The sequence below is a fragment of the Panthera uncia genome, unplaced genomic scaffold, assembly GCF_023721935.1.
Source record: "Panthera uncia isolate 11264 unplaced genomic scaffold, Puncia_PCG_1.0 HiC_scaffold_207, whole genome shotgun sequence".
Lineage (NCBI taxonomy): Eukaryota > Metazoa > Chordata > Mammalia > Carnivora > Felidae > Panthera > Panthera uncia.
The window spans coordinates 58,761-76,115 of NW_026058767.1; the positions used below are offsets into that span (position 1 = coordinate 58,761).

General features: G+C 40.0%; 1 protein-coding gene across 2 annotated transcripts in view; it reads right to left on the reverse strand.

Moving 5' to 3' along the window:
* Positions 1-13,866, reverse strand: part of LOC125917596 (terminal uridylyltransferase 4-like) — a 66,071-nt gene extending 52,205 nt beyond the window's left edge. Inside the window, exon 1 of one of the 2 annotated variants that reach the window (XM_049623755.1) lies at positions 13,778-13,866. The gene's annotated coding sequence lies outside the window, so the exon portion shown is untranslated. The remainder of the gene's footprint in view (positions 1-13,777) is intronic. The other variant, XM_049623754.1, reaches the window with a different exon arrangement.
* Positions 13,867-17,355: the final 3,489 nt, after the last annotated feature.

Genomic DNA, 17,355 nt, shown 5'->3' on the forward strand with positions numbered 1-17,355 from the left:
GATACACCATGAGCACAGAATTTCAGTGGATCCACAATATATGTGGGAGTTCAGCAAGACTTAAAGTGAGTGAGTATAAGGTAAGCATGTTGTCTACAACTAAGTAAGCAGTGGTACTAACAGCCGAAGAACCTTCATTTTCTATTTGAACCATAATTTGCTTCAAACACAGAACAAAGACAATGGTATTCTAAGAAACACGAATGACAAAAATGAAAAATAAAAACCTTTTATATCTTTTCTTACTCATGTTACTTCCCTGTATTAACCAACTAATTATGCTAAAAGTGATGACACAGAAAGAAAGGGAAAGATAGAACAAGTCACAGTTTCTTCTTGTTTCAGTCCTGCCATGGTCAAAGGTAGAGCATATTGGGCCACCTGGCTGGCTCAGATGGAAGAGCATGGGACTCTTCATCTCAGGATTGTGAGTTCAAGCCCCACCACACTGACTGTAGAAATTATATATATTATATAATTATAACGTATATATTATATGTTATATTATATATAATATATATATTTTTTAAGGACAGAGTGTTGATGGAATGTGCAAGTATAATAAGTAAAATAAAAATAGTTGAGGGGTAGGGGTGCTGGGTGGCTCAGTTGGTTAAGTGTCTGACTTCAGCTCACATCGCAATCTCATGGTTCATGGGCTTGAGCCCCATGTGGGCTCTACACTGACAGAGCAGAGCCTGCTTGGGATTCTCATTCTCATATTCATTCATTCTCTCTCTCTCTCTCTCTCTCTCTCTCTCTCTGCCCTTCCCCTGCTTGCTCTAATTAAGTAAATAAATAACTTTATATTTTAAAAAATTAGTTGAGGGGCACCTGGGTGGCTCAGTCCGTTAAGTGTCCTATTCTTGATTTCAGCTCAGGTCATGATCTCATGATTCATCCCACTTTGGGATCCATGCTGACAGCGTGGAGCCTGCTTGCGATTATCTGTCTCCCCTTCTCTCTGCCCCTTCCCCATGCTCCCTCTCTCAAAAATAAATAAACATTAAAAAAAAATAGCTGAGTTAAGTTTTGTGCAGTGTTTTCCCTGTTCTGGTAAAAATGAAATATGAATTCACAAACTATGAAATACCAGCAATTCCACATAAGAGTTAAATAGCCTTATATTTGCACTTAGAGATGATGCTACACAAAATAAAGATGAATAGTAAAACTTATGCTTAATAACTTAAATTTTTAAATTGTTCTATATTTAGAATAACATTTACAAGTAAATCAAAAATAAATAAGTAAATGGGACTCCTGGATGGCTCAGTTGGTTAGACGTTCAACTTTGGCTCTGATCTCGGGATTCTTAAGTTCAAGCCCGGCAGGGCTCTATGCTGACAGCTCAGAGCCTGGAACCTGCTTCTGATTCTGTGTCTCCCTCTTTCTATGCCTCTCTCCCACTCTCTCTCTCTTAAAATAAACATTAAAACTTTTTTTAAATAAATTAAATACCTAAAAATTAAAGTAAATTAAAATCACCATAACAAATTGAGAAAAAGATCGCAGAGGAAAAGAAAAAGCTTTACATTTTAGTAACTTGTTTAAGATTTTATTTTTAGGTAACCTCTACACCCAACATGCAGCTCAAACTTACAACCCTGAGATCAAGAGTGGCATGCTAAATCAGCTGAGCTAGTAGCCAGGAGCCCCTATATTTTAGTAACTTTATTAGCAACTTTTTTCCTACTTTTTCAGCAAGGGTTTTGCATTTTCATTTTGCATTTCGCCCTGCAAATTGCGTAGCTGGGCCTGCATTTGTTCAGGTAAATAAATATAAATCTAGAATTCGTTTTAACAAAGATCATTTGTCAACATTCACATATAAGGTGCTGGGTTAAAAGCTGAAGATACAATGATAAATAATGGGCTCATGCCTGAAACGGGAGACAGTCATATAAACAAGTAATGACAATATATTATGTGACAACGTTATGGAAAGCCTGTGGAAAGAGCCTTAGAAAAGCGTTCATCATGGAGATAACAGTTGGGCTGAGAAAGAACTTCCCACTTAGGAGAGAAAGTGAGAAGGGATAGTCCTAATAATAAGACCTGTATATACTAAACAAAATGTATTTATAAAATTTTGGCAAGTTTTTTGGGACCATAAAATAGCACGCATAATGATGAATACAGGAGACGAACTGAGAATGTAAATTGGTGCACACATTTGCATACCAAGTCAGGTTTACACTTTAAGCAAAAAGAAGGCATAGATTTATAAGCAGAAGAGTGGCACAACTTCTGTTTTAGACTAACTTCAGAATAGGAAGACAGAGTGGAGAGAAAAATGAGATAAATCAGTAAAGTAAGTAATAGTAATTATCAGTAATAGTAAAAAGCATTCGCTTATTTAGGGCCTTATCATAAGCAATTTTAGTGGGGTTAGGAAGGGGAAAAGGCTGTGTTAAAGGAGCTTCTTTCTAGAAGAACCTTTCACACTCTTTAATATGCTAATAAGCACTGCAAATCTCTAACAGAGAGATAATTTGCAACATTTCCCAGATTTATTGGACTAAAGAAACCTCTTTTGCCAGGACCACCACTGAAGAACTGTGAGGGACACAATTTTAACATTTTTCTATTAAAGAGAAGACAGCACTTAGTGAGGAAAGCAGAGGGCAGTAGAGGGCTTAAGATGGGGTAAAACAATAGGAAATGTGAGAAACAGAAAGAAATCTAACTAAAGTCCTGTCAAGCTGTATTAAGGGCCTAACTAAATATATAAAATACCAGTCTCTTAATTTATACAATTAGAAAATATTTTAATTCACACTGGGTAGGGGGCTGACAGAATGAATATCTCAACAGAAATAAGGGGAAAAAAATAGTAATGATATGAGTGGGGGAAGGAATAAAGCCAAAAAGATGTTACATCCTGAGATTTAGGATAGTTCAGAAAACTAAAGAAATGAAAAGCATGCACATATCGGTATTTAGAAGAGTCTGATCAGAAATAGAACCATTTTTGAACCACATTAATAGATGTGCCAAGGAACACAGAATTGAGTATCACTGGAATATAGAAATTAAGAAAAAATAAACTTAAGGTGTTAGATGACCTTCAATGTTCAACTGCCAATATGATGTCAAGAATTAATCCAGTATCAGGGCACCTGAGTGGCTCAGTCAGTTAAGCATCTGACTCTTGATTTCGGCTGAGGTCATGATCTCTGTGCTGACAGTACGGGAGTCTACTTGAGATTCTCTTCCCTTTCTCTGCCTCTCCCTACCCTCTCTCTCAAAATAAACATTTTCAAAAAATATTTTTCAAAGAAAATTACATCCACTAACAGTGAATATAAGGGAATGACCTAGAGGTTCGTAGACTGAAATGACAAAATCAGATAAGAAATAATAGGCACGGGGTGCCCGGGTGGCTCAGTTGGTTGGGCGTCTGACTTCGGCTCAGGTCATGATCTTGCAGTCTGTGAGTTCAAGCCCCATGTTGGGCTCTGCGCTGACATCTCAGAGCCTGGAGCCTGCTTCAGATTCTGTCTCTATCTATCTCTACCCCTCCCCTGCTCTCACTGTCTCTGTCTCTCTCTGTCTCTCTGTCTCTCTGTCTCTCTCTCAAAAATAAAATAAAAACATAGAAGTTTTTTTTAAAGAAATAATAGGCAGCAGGTCACCCGTCTTAAAAGAAGAGGAACTACAGAGAAACAGAAAAGAATAAATAGATGGGGCGCCTGGATGTCCCAGTCGGTGAAGCGTCTGACTCGACTCAGGCTCAGGTCATGATCTCACAGTTCATGGGTTCAAGCCCCACATCAAGTTCTGTGCTAACTGTTGGAGCCTGCTTGGAATTCTCTCTCTCTCTCTCTCTCTCTCTCAAAATAAGTAAACTTAAAAAAAAAAAAAGAAGAAGAAATACATAATATGTATAAAAATATGGATCTGGTTTCCTGGCTGTGAGGAAAATAAGCATATTCTTACAGGATTAGAACAAAGTAATGGTTCTCAATCTTTTTTCTGTTCCAACACATCTGAGAAATAGAGAATATACATTCCCAACAGAAATAAAGAGGAACAAAAGAATGAGGAAGAAGGAGGATAACTGTGAGTGGTTCCTAAGGCCTTCCAAAATAATTATAAAAAGACTTCCTAAGGAAGTGTAACTCTCATATATTGAAAATCACTAGTTGAAAACTGCTGCTACCACAGAAAACTTAAATAAAGTTCCAAAGACAAACAATTTTTTACCTGTGTGACAGAATTCAAGACGCTATCACATAAGACAAGTTCCTGCAAAAAGTCCCAGAGCTCTTTCAGTTTAAAAAAAAAAAAATTGTTTTTGAAGATACAGCATCAGCTAATACATGTCTAGTATGTTCATTCATTTATATTTACACATTTGTGAAATTAATACAGTCTTTTAGTATTTCCATTTTATACACTAATGAGGCACCCTAAGTTTGTGACTTGCCTAAAGTGACACAAACCAGACTGGTTTATAACTATAAGAAACACGAGTCCCAATTTTTGTTTCAATGCTTAAGCACTAGGGTAGGTCTATTCACCTACACCAGAAGCAGTTCTCAAATTTTTTTATCTCAGGATGTGTTTATATTCTTAAAAATTACTGAAGATCCAAAGAACTTCTTTGTGTATGGGTTATAACTACTGATACTCATGTCATTAGATATTAAAACAAATTTTTCACATACAAAAATACACTATTAACTCATTCTGTAAGGCCAGTATAACCCTAATACCAAAACCAGACAAAGACATCATAAGAAAATTATGGTCCGGGGCACCTGGGTGGCTCAGTCGGTTAAGTGTCTGACTTCAGCTCAGGTCATGATCTCACAGTTCGTGAGTTCAAGCCCCACATCAAGCTCTGCACCGACAGTGCAGAACCTGCCTGGGATTCTCTCTCTACCACTCTTTCTCTGCCCCTCCCCAATTCATGTATGCATGTGCTCACTCTCTCTCTCTCTCAAAAATAAATAAACTTAAAAACAAAATGTGGACCAATGTTTCTTATAAACATAGATGCAAAATTTTTCAACAAAATACTAGCAAACCAAAGACAGCAACAAAGGATTGTACCCCAGGATACCAAGTAGTATGTGTCCCAGGAATGCAAGGTTGGTTCAACATATGAAAATCACTCAACATAATACACCATATTAATTGAATAAAGGACAAAAACCACAGTCATCTCAATAAATGCAAAATGCATTTGATAGGGGCATCTGGGTGGCTCAGTTGGTTAAGTTTCTGACTCTTGATTTCGGCTCAGGTCATGATCCCAGAGTGGTGGCATAGAGCCCACATCAGTCTCCAGGCTGAGCATGGAGCATGCTTAAGATTTTCTCTCTCCCTTCCTCTGCCCCTCTCACCTGCTCACACACTTTCTACAATAAAATTCTTAAAAATGCATTTGATAAAACCTAACACCCTTTTATGATACAAACAACAACAACAACAACAACAACAACACTCAATCAACTAAGAATAGAAAGGAACTGCCTCAACCTGACAAAGCCCATCTCAGAAAAACCCACAGGTGACATCATACTTTATGGTGAAAGACTAGGTGTTCTCTCCTCTAAGAGAACACAGGATGAGGATGTCTGCTGTCTCCAATTCTATTCATCACTGTACTACCCAGAGTAATTAGACAAGAAAAAGAAATTAAAAGTATCCAGATCAGGAAGGAAGAAATAAAACTATATCTAATTTGCAGATGACATGATCTTACATACAGAAAATCAGAAGAAATCCACTAAAAAATTTAGAGCTAATAAATGAGTCCAGCCAGGTTGCTATCCAAAATCAATATACAAAAATTAGTTATATTTCTACACACTAGCAATGAACAATCCAAAAATGAAATTAAAAAAAAAAAAACAAAAAACAATTTCATTTACAATAGCATCAAAAAGAATAAAATACTTAGGAATAAATGTAATAAAAGAAGAACAAAATTTGTACACTAAATACCACAAAATGCTGTTGAAATAAATAGGTAAAGGCCTATTTAATGGAAATGAACAGTAAGTACACAAACATCTCATATTCACAGATTGGAAGACTTAATATTAAGATGACAATACCAGGGCACCTGGGTGGCTCATTCAGTTAAGCATCCCAACTCTTGGTTCCAGCTCAGGTCATGACTTCACAGTCTGTAAGTTAGAGCCCCACATCAGGCTCTGAACTGACAGTGTAGAGCCTGCTTGGGATTCTCTCTCTCTGCCCTCCCCCACTCACTCCCACACTCTCTCTCAAAATAAATAAACTTAAAAAAAAAAAAAAAAAGATAATACTCCCCAGGTTAATCACCAGATTCAACACAATTCCTTTCAAAACTCTAGATGCTCTTTTTTTTTTTTTTTTTTTTTGGGCAGAAATTGATATACTGATCCTAAAATTCATATCAAATTGCAAGGGACTCTACAAAACAATCTTGAAAAAGAACAAAGTTGGAAGACTCACACTTTCAGATTTCAAAACTCTGTACAAAGCTACAGTAGTCAATACTGGGTGGTACTGGCATAAGAACAAATATATATAGAGATCAATGGAGAATCCAGAAACAATTGAGAATCCACAAATAAACACAGACATTTATGATCAATTGATTTTCAACAAGGATGCCAAGACCATTCAATAAGGGAAAGAACAGTCTTGTCAATTAATGGTGGGACAACTGGATAGCCACATGGAAAAGAATAAAGTTGAACATCTACCTCACACCACATACAAAAATTAACTCAAAATGGATCAAAGACCTAAATAGAAAAGCTAAAACTATAAAACTGTTCAATAAAAACAGAGGTATAAACTCTTATAATCCTGGATTAGGTGATTATTTCTAAGGTATGACCCCCAAAGCACAAATACCCAAAGAAAAAATAAATCAAACTTTATTAAAACTGAAAACTTACATTCTTCAAAAACATATTTTATTCAAAAAAAAATGAAAAAACCAACATGGCAAATCCTCAAAAAGCTAAATATAAATTTACTGTATGATCAGCAATTCCAATTCTGGGTATATGCCCAAAGAGCTGAAAGCAGGGGCTCAAACAGATATTTGTATGCCCATATGCAAAGCAGTATTACTCACAATAGCCAAAAGGTGGAAGGAACCCAAATGTTGATCAACAGATGAATAAACAAAATGTGGTATATAATACAACAGAATATTATTCAGCCTTAAAAAAATAAAATTTTGACACATGTGACAACATGGAAGAACTTTGAAGACACTGTGCTAAATGAAGTATCAGTCACAAAGGGACAAATATTGAGGGGCAGTCAGCTGGCTCAGTCATTGGAGCACATAACTCTCAATCTCAAGGTCATGAGTTCAAGCCCCACATTGGGTGTGGAGTGTACTTTAAAAAAAAAAAAAAAAAAGGACAAAAATTGTATGACTCTAATTACATATAGTAGTCAAATTCATTGTGACAGAAAGTAGAATGGTAGTTTCTAAGGGGTGGGAGGAGGGAATGGGAAGTCATTGCTTAAAAGGTACAGAGTTTTAGTCTGCAAAAAATGAAAAAGTTCTGGGGATGGATAGTGGTGACGGTTTGCACAACAATGTGAATGTACCTAATGTCACTGAATGTACTCATAAAAATCATTAAAATGGTTTAAAATGGTAAATTTGGTGTTAGGAATATTTTACCACAATTTTTTTAAGTTTATTTATTTACTTTGAGAGAGAGAGAAAGAGAGAGAGAGAACACAGAGGAGACAGGGGGAGAGAGAGAATCCCAAGCAGGCTCCACACCATCAGCACAGACTCTGAAAAAGGGCTTAAACTCAAAAACCTCGAGATCATGACCTGAGCTGAAATTAAGAGTCAGACACTTATCCAGCTAAGCTACCCAGGCACCCCTATTTTACAACTATTAAAATTTAAAAAAAGAAATTGAAAAGACAACCCACAAAAATGGAAGAACATTTTTACAAATTACATATCTGATAAAAAGTCCAGTATCCAGAATATATAAAGAATTCTTACAACTCAACAATAAAAAGACAAATAACCCCGGCACTTGGGTGGCTCAGTCAGTCAAGCATCCAGCTCTTGAATTGGGCTCAGGTCATGATCTCATGGTTAGTGGGATTGAGTCCCGAGTCTGCCTCTGCACTGACAACTCAGAGCTGCTTGAGATTCTCTCTCTCTCCCTCTCTCCCTTCCCTACATTCGAGTGCACACTCTCTCTGCCTCTTCTTCAGAATAAATAAACTTAAAAAAAAAAAAAAAAGGACAGTCTAGTTGTTTTAAATAGCCAAAGGATGTGAGTAGACCTTTCTCCAGATAAGATATACAAATGGCCAAAAGGCATATAGATTGTCAACATCATCATCATCATCAGTTACTAGGGAAATGCAAATCAAAACCACAATGAGATACCACTTCACCTACTAGGATGGCTATAATTAAAAGATGGGGGGGGAGGGGCACTTGGTTGGCTCAGTAAGTTGAGCATCTGACTTTTGACTTCAGCTCAGGTCATCGTCAGTTCAAGCCCCGCATGGGGGCTCTGTGCTGAGCATGGAACCTACTTAAGATTCTCTCCCTCTCTCACTGTCCCTCTTCCCCACCTGCTCTCTTCTCTCAAAAAAGAAAAAAGAAAAAAGATGAACAATAACAAGTATTGGTGAGGATGTGGAGAAATTAGAACTCTCATACATTGTTAGTGGGAATATAAAATGGTGCAGTCTCTTAGGAAAATAGTTTGGTAGGTCCTTATAAAGTTAAACTTAAATGTAACAAAACACTCAGCAATTCCACTCCTGGGTGTATACCCAAGAGAAATGAAAACATACATCCACAAAAACTTTCACATGAATTTTCATAGGAATATTATTCATAATACATCCACAAAAACTTTCACGTGAATTTTCATAGGAATATTATTCATAATAGCCAAAAAAGTGGAAATAAGCCAAATGACTATCAAATGATGAATGGATAAACAAAACATGGTATCTCCACAGAACACATTCCATAAAATGAAGTATTGTAAAAAGGAATGAAGTACTAATACTTGACATAACATGGACAAACCTTGAAAACATTCTGCTTACTGAAAGAAGTCAGGCACAAAAAGCCACACACGTATGATTCCATTTACATGACATGTCCAGAACCAGCAAATCCACAGACAGAAAATAGCTTAGTGGTTGCCAAAGGCTTGGAGCAGAAGCGAATAAGGAGTGACTGCTAATGGACACAGGATTTCTATTCTTTTTTTAATGTTTATTTTTGAGAGAGAGAGAAAGTACAAGCAAGCGGTGGGGGGAGAAAGAGGTAGACACAGAATCTAAAGCAGGCTCCAGGCTCTCAGCTGTCAGCAGAACCCAACGCAGGGGCTCAAACTCAGGAATGGCAAGATCATGACCTGAGCCCAAGTCAGACACTTAACCGGCTGAGCCACCCAGGCACCCCCAGGATTTCTTTTTGGAAAGATGAAAATGTTCTGGAATTAGATAGTGATGGTTACAGAACCTTACGAATATATACTTAACACTATACTTTAAAAGGGTGAGTTTTATTTGGTTTTGTTTTTTGAGAGAGAGAGAAAGCATGTGGGGGGTGGGGGCAGGCAAGGGGGGGAGGAAGAGGGAAGAGGAGGAGAGGGAGAGAAGGGGGAGGGGGGGGGGGCAGGGGGACAGAAAGGGGGGAGAGAGGGGGGGGAGGGAGAGGGAGGGAGAGGGAGGGAGAGGGAGGGAGAGAGAGACATGGAGAATCTCAAGCAGGCTCTATGCTCAGCGCTTTCTGACTGGGGGTTTGATCCCACAATCCTGGGATTATGTTATGACCTGGGCCAAAATCAAGAGCTAGATGTTCAACCAGCTGAGCCAGCCAGGTACCCCTGACTGATCAATTTTAATGATAATTATTTAAACAACAATGTACAAGACAGACAAAATGCAAGCAGATTTCACTATTATGTATAATTCATACTTTATGTTCTTACAACATACAGTAATACCTTGGATTGCGAACAACTTGTTCTGCAAGTGTTCTGCAAGATGAGCAAACATTTCCAATAAATTTTAATGTCATAAACAAGCAACGTCTTGCAATACCAGTAGTACATGACACCCAATGTCACATGAAAACACATGAAAAGCATATGCAACTCTTGATCTCAGGGTCATGAGTTCAAGCCACACATTGGGTGTGGAAATTACTAAAAACAAACAAGTAAATTAAAAAATTTGTAAAAAGATCTTTAGAAAGAAATTACACATCGCAAATATGCAGTAAGTTATCTATTACCATTGTAAATCAAATACCCACTTAAAACTACCACACTATTTGGGCACCTGGCTGGCTCAGTGGATGGAGCATGTGACTCTATCTCAGGGTTGTGAATTTGAGTCCTTCACTGAGTGTAAAGATTACCTAAAAATAAAATCTTTAGGGCACGTGGGTGGCTCAGTTGGTTAAGTGGCCAACTCTTGATTTCAGCTTAGGTCATGATCTCACTGTTCATGAGCTTGAGCCCCACATCAGGCTCTATGCTATCAGCTGGGAGCCTGCCTGGGATTCTCTCTCTGCCTCTCCCCTGCTTGTGTGCTGTCTCTCTCTCTCTCTCTCAAAATAAGTAAACACTAAAAAAAAAAAATAATAATAACAAAATCTTTGAAAATTAATAAATAAAACTACCAGACGACTAACTTACAAACATACTGATTTCGTCTTGAAAGTACAGGCTACTTTGTGCAAAGATTAAGACTTTGCACATCTTTACTGATGAACACAGAGCTTGCAGGAAGCCCACACTCCCCAATTCCCCCATGCTATTGCTTTCCAGTACTAAACTAGAAAGTAGTCAACTAACCCTTAGGAGTGAAAAAACTTCCTAAGAAACTATAACAAGGTTATTTCCCCCAGAGGTATTTTTACGGCAAAAGAACCTTCTAAGAAATTTAACATTCAGGATCCTCAAAAAAACAATGTGAATTATAGCAACTACTAAGAGGAGAAAAGAGTGGCATGGAAAAGGTGGCTTGACTATCCACTGAAAACAGGGCTAAACTCTGTTGGTATAAGGAAGCTGAAGAGAAAGAAATATTAAAGTTGGAGTCAGAAAACACACTTCTAATCACAACTCAACCACTAGCTCACTTGGTGATCTCATTTGGTAAAATTGAAAGGCCTTAAGTCAAAATACACAATGACTTTCACAATCTGACTACTGTTTCCAAACATTTCTCTCACCACTCTACCCATAAATCCTCAATTCCCGCCACACTGAATTTCTCACTTTTCTACTCTGAGCCCCATAACAACTTATCTTTGCATATGTTATTCACTAACTGTGAGACCATGACCTGAGCTGAAATCAAAAGTCCACTTAACCAAATGAGCCACCCAGGCACCCCTCACATATCCTGCTTTAAACTAGCATTTTTTCCTTGTTTTAGGTATTTCTGGAACTGTTCTTTTTTAGAACATATTTCTGTCTGCAGTAATGACTTTCAATGAATTTTGTAAAATTATTTTACCAATTCTAGCATTTGTAGTTTACATTAGAAAGTAACACATCTCACTGAATTGTTATATCAAAATGGTCTGATTTTTTTTTTAAGGATAAACAAAATGTACCAGTATCAGCGTTTCCGGGTAAGGCTTACTGATGGTCTGGAAACAAACTTTCTGTAGGAAATAAAGTCAAACACCATTCTCTACCCACAGATCCTGATTTGACATTCTATAAATAACACATTAAAAAAAACACACACACAAACACAGCATAATTAATGATGCTTATTATGTATGTCAAGGTTAACTCTGAGGTCAAAAAAAGTTCTCTACTTACTAAACTGAATCTGCTCTGAGAACTAATAAAAATTCTCTTTAAACAGTTTTTATTAATCAGAAATATTAATAATTGCCATTGTAACTTGATTTAAGTTTTAAAATTATAACAGACACTGTACTGTTCTAGTTTAATGAAATAAAATTAAATGTAATTCACGGTGTGATTTAGGAATTACAAAATTGAATTAAACTTTTAAGTGCATGATAACATCTTATAAATTTATCTGCTAACAACCTGACCTAGGACAATGAAAAGACCTTAGTTTCCCCTTTGTATTTAGACATTTGCTACACTTAAAACATTAAATGTCAATAACTTTCACTTCCGCTTCTGTATTATTTCAAGGAAGCTTTACTTTTTCATTTTCCACACTAGTCAAATGAAAAATTGAAAACAGGAAAATTTACCTAAAAGAGCTCTTTTTCAAACCAACTTTCTTTTGTTTATATGAAACGTCACATTTTTAAAGCCTAAAATGGCTTAAAATTCTTATCTTCCCAAAAGTATGATTTTTAAGAAGCACCCTTTAAAATGTGTTTATAAAAGCATCATAGCACACTAGACACTAGTGAATTCGTTAATACAGCATTCTAAATGAAGTAATATTTCATAATTTTACAAGTTGTGACTAATAAGTACTAGGATGCAATGCTGTGCAGCTATTTTCAAGGAGACATTACAGGGTGCTGAGCCTAAAGAAAATTTCAGCGTACCATCTACTCATATACAGAACATGTTGACTGACACAACAAAAAAAGTCAACTTTTTTTAACCATCCACAATTCACCGCCTTATTAATGGCACTCTCTCTAAATGGTCGTATCCAGTTGGGATTCTCCAATTTTATTAGCTAATAGTTCTCATTACTTTAAAAACAGAAACAGGATACGTTCTGTTTCACCAAGTATTACACGTTTCGCTACTACAAGACTTGGCAGGGGGAGGGGGACATTTAGGAAACAAAAGGTAATCTGATCCACTCCAGCTAATTACTAAATGCACGCCAACAATACACAATTTGAATTGCGTTTCTAGTCACTAAGAAGATCACAAAAGGAAGCTTAATGTCCAATGTGTAAGGAACTAGTTTTGTATCAAAAACATATCAAAATGAAGAAACAGGGTATACCGAAACAAGATCTCGCACAAGGTTCAAAATTCATCTGATTAAAGATCTGATAAACTTATAATAAAATGTTCAATTAGCGTCGTTAAAATAACAGTAATTCATCCCATTCAGGTATGACTAAAAATCCCGATGATGTGCTTCTTTCGGGTCTAAATATCTCATTCTTTTACAATCCGGATACCAAACGGACCCGAAACCTCTCGCGGAGGCGTGCAACACACACGGCTGGTGCTGTCTGTTTACAAATACGAATCTCACAGTTTCCCACGTCAAAAGCGTTCATTACCACCATTCGACTGGGGGGCGGGGGAGAGAGAAGGCGGGCAAGCAAGAAACGAAATCTATACAGGCACCTCTGCCTTCCCTCTTCCCGAAAAGGGTGAGCTTGTGTATTACAGGAGTGTGTATATTTACATGTTATATATGTACGTCCGTGTCTAAGCGGGGATGAAAGAAAAGACATACATGACAAGGAATCGTACTGGACCCAAAAGAATGCTCACGCCAATCCCGTTAACTCAAAATCCACCCCCCGAGGTCTACAGGTTTCGGCCCGGGGCCGAGAACCTCAGCCTCTCTGTGAAGTTCGGCCCCCAAAGCGCCCCAATGCCCTCCTCAGGCCGCCAGGCCGCCGCCCCTACCTCCCTTATCTCTGCCTTTCCTTGGGACACCCGAAGCCCATTCCCGCAAAGAAAGAAGTGTCAGGCCCCAAGGGGGCGACTGGGCCCCCGACACCTGCGAGGCGCGGCACCTGAGGAGGCGGACAGGGGGCCGCCTGGCCTTCCCCGAGCACACCCCCTCGGCGCGGAGCGCTGAGTCGCGGCCGGAACCTCCGTACCTGAGAGGCCCGCGAGCTACAGGCGCGCGCGGCGCCTCCTCATCTCAGTGGCTCCCGCTCCCCCCGCCGCCTCCCGCTGCCGCCGCCGCCGTCACTGCCGCCGCCGCTGGAGGCCGGGACACGACGAGCTCAGGACTCCACCGCCATGTCCGCCGCGCCGCGAACTGCATTGTGGGGGGGAAGGGATGGGGTGGGGGAGGAGGAGGGAGAGGGAGAGAAAAAGGAGGACCCGCTGAGGGGAGGGGGCCGAGGGGGAGCCAGGGAAGGGGGGAGGGGAGAGAGGGACGGAATCTTGACGAGTCCTGACCCCGAGGGTTGGGCAGGGGAGAGTCGCGGAGGAGACCCTGGAGAGGAGACGCAGAGGGTTGAGTTCAGGGGTACCCCCCCTTAGTTCTGGGGGCCCGTAGGCGCCGCTTAAACCGGGGAGAGTGGGGGCGGTAAACACCAATGGGGGGAGGGGTTGCGTTTGGAGGCTTGTGGTGGCGTCGTGAAACAATAGGGAGGGGCCGAGGTGGGAGGGCAGCACACTCACACTCAAAGCCGAGGAAAAGGGCGCGCGCGCGCGCGAGGACACTCGTTAGCCCGCGAGGAGGGGGCGGGGCCCTCCAGCGTTGGGGGAGGGTCGAAGTCACCACGGGCTCGCGGGGAGGGGCGGGGCCACCGAGCCGGGGTCGCTAGGTCCCGGTACCCGCCTACCCGCCGGGGCCCCACTGGGGAGACGGAGGACGCCGGCATGCCTGCGGAGGCCCGGGCTTGCGGGCACGGCCGCGCCACTCAGCTCTAGCTCCTGGGCTGCGGGCCGCCCTACCAAGGCCCCCAAGCGAGAAGGACCAGAAAGCCGCCTCCACGCCTTCCTCCAAAAGCTGTCCCCTCACCTCACAAGGAGGCCAGGCGCTGGACGTGCACCTTGTGGCCTGGCACACGGACCCGGCCTGACCTGTGCCTCCGTGGACCCTCGGCGCCTAGCGCGGGCTTCTGAGCATCAGGGGGGAGCTAGACGAAGGAAGCCGGGGTCGACACCCGCGTATTCACCTTTGCCACCAGTCCACCAAAGCTGGAATTCTTTTCTTCTTTAAAATGTAGCCAACCTAGGAGTTAAGGAGCTCAGCAGAAAAATCTCAAGAGCATCCCCCCACCCCGGGAAAGATTTCAGAATCATTTCTTTAGTTTCACTTGGGTTTGCAATCAACCCACGGGCCCCTCCTTCCTTTGCTTTTAATGTGTTAGGTTCGTCTGCATAGTTATTTAAAGTCACGATCCGAGAGAACCTATGACTTAATGAGTTTTTTTTTAAGACCCCACCATGGACATTATTTAACCAACCTCTGACCTCAAAGCTGGACAAATCACACAACTACAATCCTTGCCTTTGACACACACTCTAGGCAGGAAAAGAATGTAACGGGTGGACAAGGGTGGACATGGTGAAGGAGGATGCTAAATCTTACGTGTTTACAAAATATTGCCTTATGAAATTTCTTATGTCTCAGAGGATAGAACCTATGTGTAGTCCACCTACTTCTCACTACACCTCAGAACTGGATACTTATTTATCTGTTCATGTACATAAGAATTTGAAGCTTGTGAGAAGGGACCAAGCATTGCCCAGTAAGTGCTAAGCCTTGAGCTAGGGACTTCACATATTTCACCCCGTTTAACCCTCATAACAATCCCATGTGGTCAGTACTATTGCTCTCATTTACAAAGGAAAAACCAGAGCTTTGAGAATAAGTGCATTTACCCCTACTTGTCTGATGCCACATGGCCCCAATACAGTGCAGAGAGTAGTGGATTTCAAGTCAAAAGAGCCCTGCTTGGCTTCAGAACCTAGCTGGATCACTGGACAAATGGCACCCTCTGAGTTTCCTCATCTCTAAGTTTTTAAAGGCAAAAAAGACTCTACTTCACAGGGATGATGTAAGAAAAACAGCAGGACACAAAAGTTGAAGCCTATAGAGACATTAAGATGATACCAACATGTCCTTCACTTTAGTGAGTGATACAATGTCCTTGGAACGAGTTCAGTTGAATAAAATTTCCTGATTACTTAATAAGAGCAAAGCATTGAGTTCAGTACCAGATTCTCATCTCCAAAAAGTTCACCATTAAGCAAGGAAGGTGGTTCTATTAAGCTATAATAAAAGCAAGGGGTCATATGAACAAAGGCCTGGGCTAATATAGAGGAAAGCACTGTAAATTTCACCTGGGTGAGGCTGGAAGGGAAGAGGTAGAAGCTGGGCCTTGGAGGCTTGCCTGCTATGTGCCAGACACATGCTTGATTCAGAGAACATCATTTAGTCTGAAGTGTGCAGAAGACAATGAGTATGAAAATAAAAGCTGGGGGCAGATTGAGAATCCCAGTACCTCTCTGTTCTTATCCCTTCCAGATGACTCTTTCTATCACCTTTCCTATTCCTCCAGACCCAGCTCAACTCCAATCTCCTTTATTAAATATACCTGATCATATCCCCCACCTCCACTAAATGTAATCCATCCTTTCTCTAGATCCTTACATGTTACTTTTATAAGTCTGACCCCAATAGAATATAAACTTGAATACAAATACTTATATTTGTATTCCTTATAATACATACTTGCTGAGTTAAAATTTTGGGCAACTATTGTATATAGTCAGAAAGTATATGTAGAACAAATATTATTTCTACCTGAATAATCAGAAAACTTAGTACATAAGAGGTTTAATTAGAAACCAGGATCATACAGTAAGTCACAGGCAGGAGTAGACCAGTCCTGTGTTCTTTCCATTGAATCACAGCTTATTGAGAAATAAGATGGTAAATGACCGCTCTACAAAAATAGGAGTCACTGAGGAGGGCACCTGGGTGGCTCAGTCAGTTAAGCATCTGGCTTCAGCTCAGGTCATGATATCACAGTTCATGAGTTGGAGCCCCACACTGGGCTCTCTGCTGTCAACACAGAACCCACTTCAGATCTTCTATCCCCCGTCTCTCTCTGCCCCTTCCCCACTCATGCGCTTTCTCTCTCTCTCTCAAAAATAATAAATAAAAAAAATTTTTTAAATACACTGAGGACTTACATCTGGTACTTGCAAGGAAGACACTCATAATTGTGGTTAAGTCTCTAAATTTAGCCTTCCAGTCCAGAAGTTCTGGGAACAATTTCATCTAAACTCAGGTGAAAATTACTGATAGCAAAAGTCTTATTTCATCATATATAATGAGAAATATAAATGCCCAGTGGATCAATATTCATATTCTATTCTCTCCTAGGTGATAGAAAAGCCTATAAAGCAAAAGATATGTTCAAAGTTTAAAACTTTTGTAATGCTTAAAATACACAATACCAAAGATCCTACAGTATGTTTCCACCTGAAAGACAGTGTAAAGGATCTATTCCTTTGTCTTTTTGCATTCTTAAAATTAAATAATCTAAAATATGTTTAAATGTCTATTATATGGGTGCCTGGCTGGCTTAGTTGGTAGAGCATGCGACTCTTGATTTCAGGGTCATGAGTTCAACCCCTACATTGGGCACAGAGCTTACTTAAAAAAAAATAATAAATGTCTATTATATAGTAAACATTCACCAAATGTTAA